The sequence below is a fragment of the Bos mutus genome, chromosome 18 (genome assembly GCF_027580195.1).
Source record: "Bos mutus isolate GX-2022 chromosome 18, NWIPB_WYAK_1.1, whole genome shotgun sequence".
Lineage (NCBI taxonomy): Eukaryota > Metazoa > Chordata > Mammalia > Artiodactyla > Bovidae > Bos > Bos mutus.
In genome coordinates this window covers 49,052,529-49,064,913 of record NC_091634.1, presented here as the reverse complement: position 1 = coordinate 49,064,913, position 12,385 = coordinate 49,052,529, and the positions used below count along the sequence as shown (strand labels likewise).

The 12,385-nt window shown below is 58.2% G+C and overlaps 1 protein-coding gene across 1 annotated transcript in view; it reads left to right on the top strand.

Moving 5' to 3' along the window:
- Nucleotides 1-12,385, top strand: part of ZNF469 (zinc finger protein 469) — a 250,095-nt gene that overhangs the window by 115,635 nt on the left and 122,075 nt on the right. The window contains exon 3 of the mRNA XM_070388572.1: nt 9,949-10,051. The gene's annotated coding sequence lies outside the window, so the exon portion shown is untranslated. The remainder of the gene's footprint in view (nt 1-9,948; nt 10,052-12,385) is intronic.

Here is a 12,385-nt window from a genome sequence, read left to right as displayed (position 1 = left end):
CATGTGCAGTATGCCCGCCAGGGAGCAGCCTGTTTGAGGGGGCTGCCAGCAGGTTGCTGCCGTTCCCATGGGCGGAGGCGGGAGGCCTGGAGGATGAGGGGCCAGAGCCCATGGGATCCTGGGGCTCCCCAGCCACCAGAGGAGCCTTCTGTGGGTGCCCCTGAGGCCGCCGGTGCACAAGGACTTGCGGCTGCCTGCTCTCAGAATCTCAGGGAACGGCTCCCAGAGCCACCAGGCTGGTGGCCGAGGACACACGCCCCTCATGGCCATGTACTGCCACCCACCCTCTCGCTGGGTTCTGCCCCCCAACCGCACTGCTCTGTGCTTGGGGGTCGGGTACTAAGAGGTCGGAATCAGGCTCACAGGGCTCCGATGGAAGAGGCTGCTCCATGCCGGTGGTAATCTACGGGAATCTGTGCTGGAAACACAGCAACCTGAAATAACAAAAGAGCTGGGCAGGCTCCAGAGGCTTCTGGCAGGAGCATTCAACACATCACGAGAGGGGGCGGGCAGCCCAGAGGAGGTAGAGGGCGGGGCCCTGCGAGCTGGCCCTTCTTTTCAGGAGGCTGGGGAGGGTGGCTGGCAGGTGGCTGGTAGGCGGCTGGCTCTCATGGGGGCATGAAGGCCAGGAGTGGTTGCAAGCTTACTCTTACAGGAGGAGGAGTGGGCCCTCCCCAGGGACCTCTGTTCTGGGAAAGCAGCCTGAGCCTATGGAGCAGAGGGGGGCCTCCCATTCCCCATCCCCACCCCCATCCCACTCCCACCCGGGCCACCCCACCCCCACCCAGGCAAAGGCTCCAGACTGGGTGCTTCTCTCCTGGGACCCTGGATCCCAGAGACCGAGGACAGCTTCCAGTCCACTGAGCTCCCTGAGAGGTGGTGGTGGGCAGGAAGAGGATGCTTCAGTGAGTTCTAAACACTCTTAGGAGATCTAAGATCCTTATAAACAAAGGCCTAAGTGCTTACAAGGAAACTCTCAAGGGTTTATCTTGGGAAATTATTCAAAGGGCAATAAAACAGAGCTTCTGGCAAATGAAGGACTCTGAGCCCAAGATGGGCTGGGTCCCCTGGTCACAGATCCATGCCGTCAGAGACAGTGGAGCGAATAACCCTGTGAAATCCAGTCTTCCAAATGGAGAAAAGAATCGGGACCATGTGGGTTGAGAGTCTCTTCCGGAACATGTTAGACCCCGGAGTCAGGGGCTGCGTGCCCCGTGTTCCCCAGGTTTGCAGAGAGTTGGGAGCCTCTGCATGGAGCAGGACCCTCCCAGGAGGGGCCCACGAGGAGAGGCTGGGCTGGGACTCACTGACCATACAGCTTCTCTTGCGGGACTCAGCTGAACAGTTGTGGTGATGAGCACGGTCCTGTGTAGGGTCAGCAGTGACCATCAAGTGTCTTCTCCAAGGGTGGCCCTTAGCCTGAGTCCTGCTCACCAGGAGTTGCCTGAGCGGAGGGAGGTGGTGGGCTGTTGGGGAGGAGCTGGGCGGGAGCAGGGCGGGGCAGAGGGCAGGAAGTGCAGGAAGCCGGTCCCCTAAGGAGCTTGGGTGTCAGGACATATCTGCTGAGAGTCACTAAGACCAGCTCGGGGAGACAAGTGGGCAGCTTAGACACCACCCTGCAGGAGTGGGTCTGGAATTCATCTTTGCTCCCCTAACTGGTCCCCCGCCCAGCAGGGGCTGCAGACGGACAGGCGTGCCCACCCCTAGGAGCCCACCAAAGGAGTGGTGCTGGTTCTCAGGGCTGGTGAGTGCTGACTGCGGGCTCCTCCTTGTGCTGCCCTGCACACAGGCTCCCAGGGGCAGGGGTGTGTTCTGGGCTTCAGACAGAGTCCCATGTGCTCCGCTGACACGGGGGATTTGCTGTGGAGCCCGACTGCCTGGGCAGTGTCCCTCCCGCAGACCGCTCGCCAGGCCTCTTAGCTTGAGCCCTGTCCAGGTGGTCTTTCCTGCACCGAGGCCTCAGCCCCTTAGAGGCCCATAAGATAGCGGCCAAGGCTCCCCAACCCCAGCCTGTGTGGAACTGACCATCATGACTGCTGGGTGGTGTCAGAGGTCAGTGCGGCCGCTCAGAGGAGTGTCCGGCACACGGACCACCGTATGGCAAGAGCTGTGTGGCTAGAGGGCCTGGCTCCCACAGCCAAGCTCCCCCTCCAGGCACCCCATGCTGGGCATCTGCACCAGGAGGACTGGCGGTGGTCGGATGCTCAAGGGGCCCAGGCTCACAGAGGATGCCACACCACACCCCGTGGAGGGCGTGCTCTCCTGCCTTCTGCTCCAGGGCCCACAGAGTCACAGGTCCCTCCTTGACCCAGCCCCAGTTAGTCAGCAGGGACTAGTCCCTGGGCCGCATCATGCTGTGGGGCGGCCAAACCAGCTTCAGGGGCCCTCAGACCCTCCGGGCTAATTGAGAAAGGGCAGCAAGTGGTGGTGTCAACTAATTGTCTTGCTAATGTTTTTTTAACCAAATTGACCACTGGGCTTCTGGCCACTCGGCTAGGGGGAGCAAAGAGGAGAGGAAGTGAGGGTGAGCAGCTGGCAGTCCGGGGTGGGGCGGGTTCACCCCAGGCAGGAAGGGAGGCAACGGCAGCTCCGCCTTTGCGGGGAGGGACATGGGGGGACTGGAACCCACGGTGGGGGAGGCCTCACAAGGTCTTCGTGGTCTTGGGGTCGTGGGGGCTCCTAGGGAGTGGGGTCTTTGGGGGCCTTTGGAGGGAAGCATAACGTTGCTCTGGGGATGGGTTTGGCCTCAACTGAATCTCCTGTGTCTTGTATGGGGCCCGACCTCAGGGGCTCTGCCTAGACTCAAGGAAAGGCCCCCGCTTGGCTCTGTGGGTGTTCTTCTGGCTGGGCCTTGATGGTGCTTTCTCGCCTTATTTCTTCTTGACTCTTTGTTGACTGGTCTTTGCAGCCGTGGCATGTTTGCTGTGCTCCCCCAGGGAAGAGGTCATGGTGACTCTCCCAGGCCCTGGGGGGTCCTCTTGACCTGGTGAGATTTGGCAAGTATCCCCAGGCACGAGTGTTTGAGAGTTCTATCAATCCCAGGCTCCAAGCCCTCCTGGGACCCGGCCTCTGAGTCTGAGCCGTCTGCCCCATCCACTGAAGCCCGTGGGGCGTCTGTGCTGGGGACTGAGCTGTGGGGACAGAGGAGCCAGTCTGCTCTACCTCCCCCAGGTTCAAATTTTGGTGCTTTCTTTTATTTCTTTTCCTTCCCAACCCTCTCCCTATTTTTGTCTTTTCTCCACATCTTACTGTGAAATTTTGCAGATACACAGGCCACGAGAAAACCATTCGCTATACACCCCCTGCCCATCTCCTGATTTCCTTCGCCCCCCGGCTGCATGCGCCTTATCACACACGTGTCCCCTCCTCGCTGCTCTGTCCCTCCTGCTTCGGGTGCACTCCTGTCATCTCCTCTACGTTCATCCTCTGGCATCGCACCGTCCCCCAGCATTTGTTTATCTGCTTCTGGGAAGGACTGCAGTCACCTGTGTAGCGCCTGCATCCACGGCTAAGCTCTGCTGTCCGACCCATCGGACTCGTCCTGTCCTTCTGGCATGTGCCCTGCTCCCCCTGAGGGTCCGCAGGGCTGCCCTCCATCATTTTGGGTGACGCTTGTGGGCGCCTCCCTGTGGCATTGCCTGAGCCTCCCTCCTGACAGGTCCGGAGGCCGAGATGGAACATTCTAGGTGGTCCCTGGCATCCAGGCTGCTGTGGTGACCTCAGCGAGTCATTTACTCCAAGCCCCGGGGGCAAGAGCAACACTGCTTGTGGGGTGCCGTGGAGGTTACCGAGCTGACACCCTGCGCTGGGTAAACAGCAAGTGCTCACTAGCCGCTGCTTCCCTCCCTGAGCCCGTGTTGGGGCTGCAGAGGTGCGTCCGGCGTTCTGGTTCCCAAGGTGAAGCGTGGGTCCTTGCTTCCCTGGCCATCAGACCCTCGGCGGGCAGAGCCCTCAGGGCCAGGCTTCCCCAGGGCCTCATCTCGCCGAGCTGGCCTCTCTGTTCTTCAAATCCTGCTTCTCCTTGGTCCTCCCTCCTTCACCTGATGTGTTTCTCTGCCCAGTCTACACCTGAGGAGGTGCGTGTCATGGTGAACCCACAGTGGGTACTGGCTTGCCCCAGGTATCACTGGGAAAGGGCTGCCAGCCGGGCTCCGCCTGCCCCCCACCACCGGCCACACGCCTGTGTCTTCCCCTGGCTATTCCTCCCTTGGCCACCGGGGACCTTGGGCTCTGGGTCAGTGGCCTCTGGCTGCCTCAGGCGTGTGCTTCAAAATGCTGAGCTGAACTGAGCTGACGGGCATTTCCAGGCACCTGTCTGGCCCGGGGCATGTGAATCAGGGTGGGGAGGGGTAGCCGCGGGAAGCCATGGAGGAGGTGCCACAGTACAGCTGGTGAGTCTCCGGCTGGGACTCCAGAGCCAGGTGGTGACCCAGTGGGTGTGGGTGTGGCAGGTCAGTGGGCAGTTCCCCTCTGACCATCCAAAGGGGAAGCGGGGGCAGGCACCTGCTCAGCGCATCCCACTCTTGCTCCCGCTGGCTGAGGGGGAAGCCCATGGAAGGAACCCCCTGCCATCCTCCAGAGCTCTCAAGGGAGCAGACTCCAAGCCCAGTGGGGGCGTTTCTCTCAAATCCTAGATCCCAGGTGACTGGGTGCTGGTGGGGATCTGACCAGCAGCAGGAGAGGGTGCTCAGGGGTGTCCCCTCCCCACCCCACCCCCGACAGCAGCTTACACTCAACAGCCTCTGCAGGGCCCACAGTACTGACCTCCTGGCCGAAGGGGGCTTGCACCCCAGCCCCCAGCCTCCCAACCCCGCCACCTTCCTGAGGATGGATGCATCCTTCATCAGGACAGACAGCCAGGGAGTCGGCTTGTGCTCGACGCTCAGGATCCGCCCGCAGCACTGAGCAGGCAGGGCCCCCGGAAACGTGCGCCGATGGCTCGGTGATAGCCGCCAGGACAACCTCTGCCAGAGCCCGACCGTGAACGTCAGCAGAAGTGGGAACAGCCTGGGGCACGGGCCGGGCGTGCGGCAGCTTTCACCCGGCCTGTTTATCACCTCAGCTTCTCCACGGCCTCACGCTCCAGGCTCCAGACAGCCTTTATCCCCTGTGCCGGCAGCAAGCAAAATAAAACACTTATCACAACCCAATGTCTTTCCAACTGCGCCCAGATCCCAGTGTCCAAAGCAATCATGCTTGCTTTAGGGGAAAATTCCCAGGCTCTTTTTCTCTGCTCATTATCTTCCTCTTGGCTTTTACCTTCTTCTTGTTCATTTACAGGAAGAACAGTCTGGTCCCTGGTGGCCCTGCTGATGGGAAGGCCCCCGTTTAGTGCTAACACTTTGTCCTCTGGCTCTGAGGTTGTGCTGTTTGCTGCAGGCTTCATCGCTTAGTTCATTCATTTATCCTGGTTTTCAGCTCAGTAATGTGGAGACCATTCAGGTGTGCCCCCGCTCCCCGTGCCGGGCCGCCAGCTGCTCTGGAATAGTGGAGTCTGCTCAGTGTGTTGTTTGGGGAGAGCTGCTCTACCCATCTGGGCCTCAGGGTCCTCACCTGTAGGGTGGGGTGACACGGGAACCTGTTTCACAGGGTTGCTGGGAGGAGTCGTGGACGGCTCTAGTCCAGGGCTGGCTTCCAGCCAAGCTCGGCCACTGTCATCTGTCTTCATTAATAACAGACTCTGCAACAAATAGTGCATACGAGAACCTTGGGACGGGCCTGGGTCCTCGTCACCAGGGTGGGATGGGCAAGGGGCTCTGATGGCTACACAGGTTGTGGACGGTGAGTTCACAGGGAAGCAGATCCAGCAGGACCGGCACAGCCAGAGGTGCAGGGCCTGGGCGCTCCCAGCACCCGGGAAGGGACGCGGTCACAGCAGGGGTGGACGGCCACCTGGACCAGCCCGCAGATGCCTCGGTGCCCTGGGAGGGGGGCTTATGCAGCCCGTGGAAGGAGGGCCCCTGGGGCAGCAGTCTGCTGGGTCTCAGGAGGAGTGAGGGGGGTGGTTTCAGGATCTAAACAAAGCAGGGATCTTGATCGTGGATGGAGGGATGAATGGACAGACAGAGGGATGGATAGGTCGGCATGATGCATGCAGCGGAAGGAACGACCTTTGGAGGAAGAGTCACAGCTTTTTTTTTTTTTACAGCATTTGTTAGGACACAGTCAATAAAGGACTTTTATGCAGAATGTATTTCCACAAAACTCCTACCAACCAACAAGGAAAAGAGAACTCAACAGAAAAAGGGGCAAGAGTTTTGAAAAGTCCCTCTCTCTCCACCCACTCCTCTCCTGGGAGTTGAAGGTGGATGATGCTTACATGTGCTCACAAAGACTGTTCCCCAGTTACATTCTCAGAGCCCTGTTGATTGTAACCTGTGCTGGAAGCCACATCTATGCAGACAGAATTTACACAAAAAATGTGGAAAGATCTTTCACGTGAAAAGATGCTCAACGTCACTGATCATTGTTGCTGTTCAGTTGTGTCCGATTCTTTGCAATCTCATGGACTGCAGCACGCCAGGCTTCCCTGTCTTCCCCATCTTCCAGAGTTTGCTCAAACTCATGTCCATTGAGTCGGTGATGCCATCCAACCATCTCATCTTCTGTCACCCCCTTCTCCTCCTGCCTTCAATCTTCCCCAGCATCAGGGGTTTTTCCAGTGAGTCAACTCTTCGCATCACTAATCATTAGGAAAATGCAAATCAGAATCACAAGATACCACTTCATACCCATCAGGATGAAAGTGAAAGTTGCTCAGTCATGTCCATCTGTTTGCGACACCATACACTATACAGTCCATGGAATTCTCCAGGCCAGAATACTGAAGTGGGTAACCCATCCCTTCTCCAGCAGGTCTTCCCAGCCCAGGAATGGGACCAGGGGGTTCTCCTACATTGAAGGCAAATTCTTTACCAGCTGAGCTACCAGGGGGTCCTATTAAAAAACAAACAAACAAACAAACAGAAAATAGTGTTGGTGAGGATGTGGAGAAACTGGAAGCCTGGTGCTCTGCTGGTGGGAATGCAAAGTGGTGCAGCCACTGTGGAAAACAGCATGGCAGTTCCTCAAAAAATTAAAAGCATAATTAAATACCATATGATCTAGCAGTTCTATTTACTGCATGCGTACGACAGATGAGATGGCTGGATGGCATCACCGACTCGATGGACATGGGTTTAGGTGGGCTCCAGGAGTTGGTGATGGACAGCGAAGCCTGGCGTGCTGCGATTCATGGGGTCCAAAAGAGTTGAACACGACTGAGCGACTGAACTGAACTGAACTGATGCCCCAGAGAATTGAAAGCAGGTCTCAGAGATATTTGTACACCTGTGTTCACAACAGCACTGTCCACAACAGCCAAGAGGCATAGCAACACAAATACCCACTGACAGATGATGGATAAACGAAATGTGGTCCATCTGTGCAGTGGAGCGTCCGCCCCCAGAAAGAAGGAAATTCTAACGCATGCTTCCACATGGATGAGCCTTGAGGATACTGTGCTAAGTGAAATAAAGCAGACACCAAAGAATAAATTCTGTATGGTTCCACTGATATGAGATCCCTGGAGCAGTCAGATCCATGGAGACAGAAAGCCGAGGTGGGGAGATGGGGGTATACCTAGTGGGGACAGTTTGGGGTTTTCAAGATGAAAGGGGCTCTGGGGACAGATGAGGGTGATGGAGGCACAGCACTGTGCATGTACTTGGTGCCACTGACCGGTGACCAGGACGGTCAGTCTTACCCCATGTGTATTTCACCACAATTATAAATGAAAGGATGATGCATCTCACAGTGCTGAATGAGTGGAGCTACACACTGACTCCACCAGCACAGCGACCCTACTGACAACCTGCCGTGCCCATGGCTGGACTGGTCCCCAGGGCAGCGGGGCCACGCTGTGCTTCCTGTCAGGGTTCTGGTCCACAGGCGTGTCCAGGGTGTGGCAGTGTGGGGAGCTGGATGCCTCTGTGTGTCTGCCATACTTGCGAAAGATTTAATCGAAAGAAGGGCTGCCTTAGAATAAAGGACTGCGGTTCCTGGAAGCCTCAGAATACTGTCTTTAGTCGTCCATTGTCTCCAAGGGTCTCGAGAAGGCCCTCGTGGTCCCACATGGTCCACAGATTTTAAGGGGTGCCATCAGCCCTCCAGCAAAGAGCCGGGCTATTTTACAAACATGTCCATGCACATGCACACCACTGTTCTCCAGTTTAAAGATTAAAAAGGAACAAACAGCCTTGAAGAATGAGCGTGAGAAGGGGTCCCTGAAGCCCAGCCTCTGCCCGGCCTCTACATCTGTGGACTGGAGAGACGAGGCCCAGATGTTCCCACGGGCCATGGCGACCTGGAAACTATTAATTAGACCACAAGTGAGATAGGAGCCTGCAGTGTATTTGGCCTCTGCAGGCAGTTATTTTTTATGTTTCGCTGACAGTCCAAACGATCCTAGATAAATCAGAGGAGAGTGGTGGGAGCCGGCACACACCTGGAAAGGATGAACCCGTGGCTCCGCAAGCATGGCTGTGCTAGGAGGCCCCTGTCTGCTTCTCAAATGTGAAACCTCACCGGAGCGCAGGAAGGCAGGTTTTCGGGGGGCGCTCCAGATTCATGAGCGCTCATTTGGACACTGGCTGCAGGTGAAGCGTGGAGAATCAGACTGGGCCCCGGACACCCACGGGCATGTGAGTCCTGCGTGGGCTCCCGGTGAGGCTGGCAGCTGCTGGGCAGGCGGCTGTCACCTCCAGAGCCTCTCAGGCCTGGAACCTCTCACATCCTCACGACTTGTCTCCGTCTCCACAACAGTCCTGAGGGAGGCACGAGTCTTTACCTTCATGTCCTAAAAGAGGCACTGAAAGACAGGGCGCAGGACCGGGCGTCCTCGGAAGCCAGTGCAGGGGCTGGGATGGAACCCGTCTCTTGCCTGTGAATCCAGTGCAGTTTTTAAAGAGGCGTTTGTTACAGGCCATGATTCCTTCCTTCCTCCTAACCTGCAGGGACTGTGGATGGGAACCAAGGACTAGTGCGTTAGATGAGTCAGAGGAGTAATCGAGAGGCCAGGTGGGGGGAGACAATGAGGCAGAGGGGCCCAGACCATGAGCTGCTGGCTGGAAGGTCACAGGAAGACACAGGGCCAGAGGGGCTGGAGGAAGCGGCAGCAGAGGCCACAGAGGAGGGTCCAGTCCCAGGAGCCCTCCCCACCGCCGTCACAGAGCATCGTGGGGCCTCAGCTGGCCCCACACAGAGTAGTGAGGGGGCGCCCGTGGGGGAGGGGCAGTGACGTCACTGTCCCCCGAGTGACACCCCTTCCCAGGGACACTGCAGTGACCCACAAGAACATGCTAGAATCTGCTGCTGACTTAGCCATCTCCAGGGGGTACAGGGTAGAGAAATAAGGATGGTGTGATGGAAACCTTGCCGTAGAAACCTCGAGCCCGCCGATGACCGTCTATGCCCACGCTCGTGGGGGTGTGACTATGGGGAAGTGTGCACAACAAACGTAGGTGGGGGAGAGGGGGTTGGTGGGTCCCGGGACAGGCACCTGAGGGAGACCCCTGAGGATGGCGTGGGAGGGCCGGCCGGCGGGGCCCATCACCCACCCCACCCCCATGCCCAGGGGTCTGGGTGTGGAGGTTCCTGAGCCCCGCGCTGTCCCAGGGCTGCTGCTGCTTTTTTTTTTTTCGGTTGTGCTCAGTCTTTGTTGCGGGAAGCAGGCTTTTTCTCCAGTTGCAGTCAGGGGAGCCACTCTCCAGTTGCAACGGGCTCCAGAGCACAGGCCCAGTGGTTGTGGCACACAGACATCGTTGCCTCGAGGCATGTGGCATCTTCCTGGATCAGGAATTGAACCCGTGTCTCCTGTGTTGGCAGGTAGATTCTTTACCACTGAGCCACCAGGAAGTCCTGGGGCCGCTTCCTGAGTGTCCCATCTAAACCCTCGTGTGTTATTCACAGGGTCGGCTGGCGGCCCAGAGAGAAGAGCCGTGTGGAGCCGGAGAGGCGGGTGGACCGCACAGCCCTCGAGCGGAGATAACGGCCTGTGTCCAGGGATCACAAGGTAGGGGACGGCTTCCTTTTCTGTCTGGAGTTTGATTTGCCGCCACTTCCTGTCTTGTTTCACTTGTTCTTTATCGTTGCTGGTTATGTTGTGCGTGGTTAACGCTGAGCTGGTGTCCATAGGTAAGTCAGTTCTGTGTCCACGTGGCAGGTGCTTGGTGTTGAGCCAGTGTCTGTACTCAGGTCAGGTCTGTGTGTGCGTCAGCAGGTGGTTGTCTGTGTCCACAGGCGGGCACTTAGCGTTGAGTCGGTGTCCGTACTTGGGTCAAGTGTGCGTCCTCATCAGCAGGTGGTTAGAGCTGAGCCAGTGTCTGAGCTCCAGTCAGTGTGGCACAGATCGTGGTTCCAGGTTAGTGCTGAGCTGATGTCGGCGCTCGGTTTGGGATGGTTGTGGATGAAGAGACGTGATCCAGGCGTTTTGGTGGCTCTCACAGTGGACCGGGGACAGGACGCTTGTCTCGTCTGAGGTGTTTGCTGGGAGGGGCTCAGAGGGCAGTGCTGGCTCTGTCCACGGAGAGGGAGGGGTGGCAGCGCTGGTGAGCCCTGGGTGAGCACTGCCTCTGGCTCTGCCCTTCACCCCAAGCCCCAGAAGGAAAAGCCGTGGTGATGCCCGGAGCCAGGCTGGGCATTGGTGCTCACCAGGGGCTGTGCTGAGAAGCCCCAGGGCCATCCCTGGGCCTGGCGGGGGAGCCTCCATGACCGCCCGCGGGCCGTGCAGACAGTGAGCAAGGGCCTAACGCCAGGTGTCTGAGGTGGCCCTGCCCACGGCGGTCGTCCCTGTGCCGGGCGAGCCCACCTTGCGCTCCCGGGGGGATGGATGCCGCTGCTCACTGTCTATACACCTGCCCTTGGAAAGTGGCTTCCCGGCTTGTTTCTGATCAGATCTGTGGGGTCGGGGGGTCCTCCCTGCAAGCCTCAAACAGAGCTGCTCCCTGAACTGCCAGGACTGCAGCATCGTGGCTCATAACTCAGAGGGAAGGGGAGGGCCTGTGCAAGTCTTTCAGGAATGCGGCCAACTGGTTATGTCACGAAATCTGCCAGCCCGCTTTCCCGTTCCTGGTGATTCAGGGCCCGGCAGCACGCACGGGTCATTTCAGCTCTGATGTTCACCAAGGCGTACTCTGGGTGAGCAGCCGGGGGGAGGGGGAGGGGCACGAGGGACCCTCGGGTGAGGGACACAGCCTCTGTCTTGACAGGGTGGGGTCGCTCGGGGGGGTTGCCTTCATCAAGCTCCTCGACAGGTACCCTTACAGTGTGTGTTTTGCACAGAAAATTTTCCCTAGAAAAACACAAGCTAACGCTGAAGTCTAGTTAGGGCAGTGCTGGCTGAAGTGTTCAGGGATGGTACATCAGGATGTCTGCCATTTTCCTCTGAAGTGCATCAAGAAGTAAGACGGATCCACGGGCCGCTGGAGGGGTGGGACGTGACACATCAGCAAGGACACAGATGGCACAGGCTGCGACCTCAGCTGGCAAGTCCATGGGCACTCCCTGCCACGCTTTCAGCTTGCCCAAGCCTGGGAAAGCAGGAGAAAGACTCTGGGCAGGGCCATGGGGCCTGGTGTGTGGGCCATTGTGTGGCCCGCTGGGGTATGTGGGGTCTCTGTGGCTTCCCCAGGTGCCTTTTCTGCCACCTGTCCAGAGCCACAGTCTCAGGTGCGCTGATAGGCGGGGGCTCCCGGGGCCTTGGGTGGGGGTGCTGACTCCAGCCTGTGGTCCAGGCATGTGGACTCACAGCCCCGAGAGGCACCATCCTTTCACCTCGGATGGTGCTCCGGGCAGGCCCGCCCCCCCAACCCCATCCCCTCGTGGAGGAGTTTGCATTTCTTGATGACCGACCGGGTCCTCATCGTCCCTCTAAGGACCGTCTGCAACCACAGGGCTGTCAGCAGCCCTGGCAGCGCCAAGGGAAGGTCAAGGGTTACCTGTGCTGACTAAGATCCCACAGCAAGACTGGGCTTATTGTGGGGGCCCAGTCTAATGGGCAGCGTTACAGCCACCTCTGGCTGGAGAAGTCACCCTCTCCTGGCCCTGGGGCCCAGGGAGCTGAATTCTGTGACCCTGGAGTCACTGTGGCTGCCACCGGGGGCCAGAGACCACACTTGTAGAAATGGTTCTTTTCCTGAACTTTTAAATTTTATTTTGTTGTCCTTTTCCACATTCGAAGAGGTTGTTTTGAGCAAACCCAGAGAACAATCTCATCCACAGACTCTAAGCATTAGGAGGGCCGCTGGTTACACCCACGGGATAGTCCAGAGGCCATGTGAGGCAGAACTGGGCCAGATCCTGACCTCCTGGCATCAAGGCCAAGGAGCTCAGCCAGGTCAACTTTGGT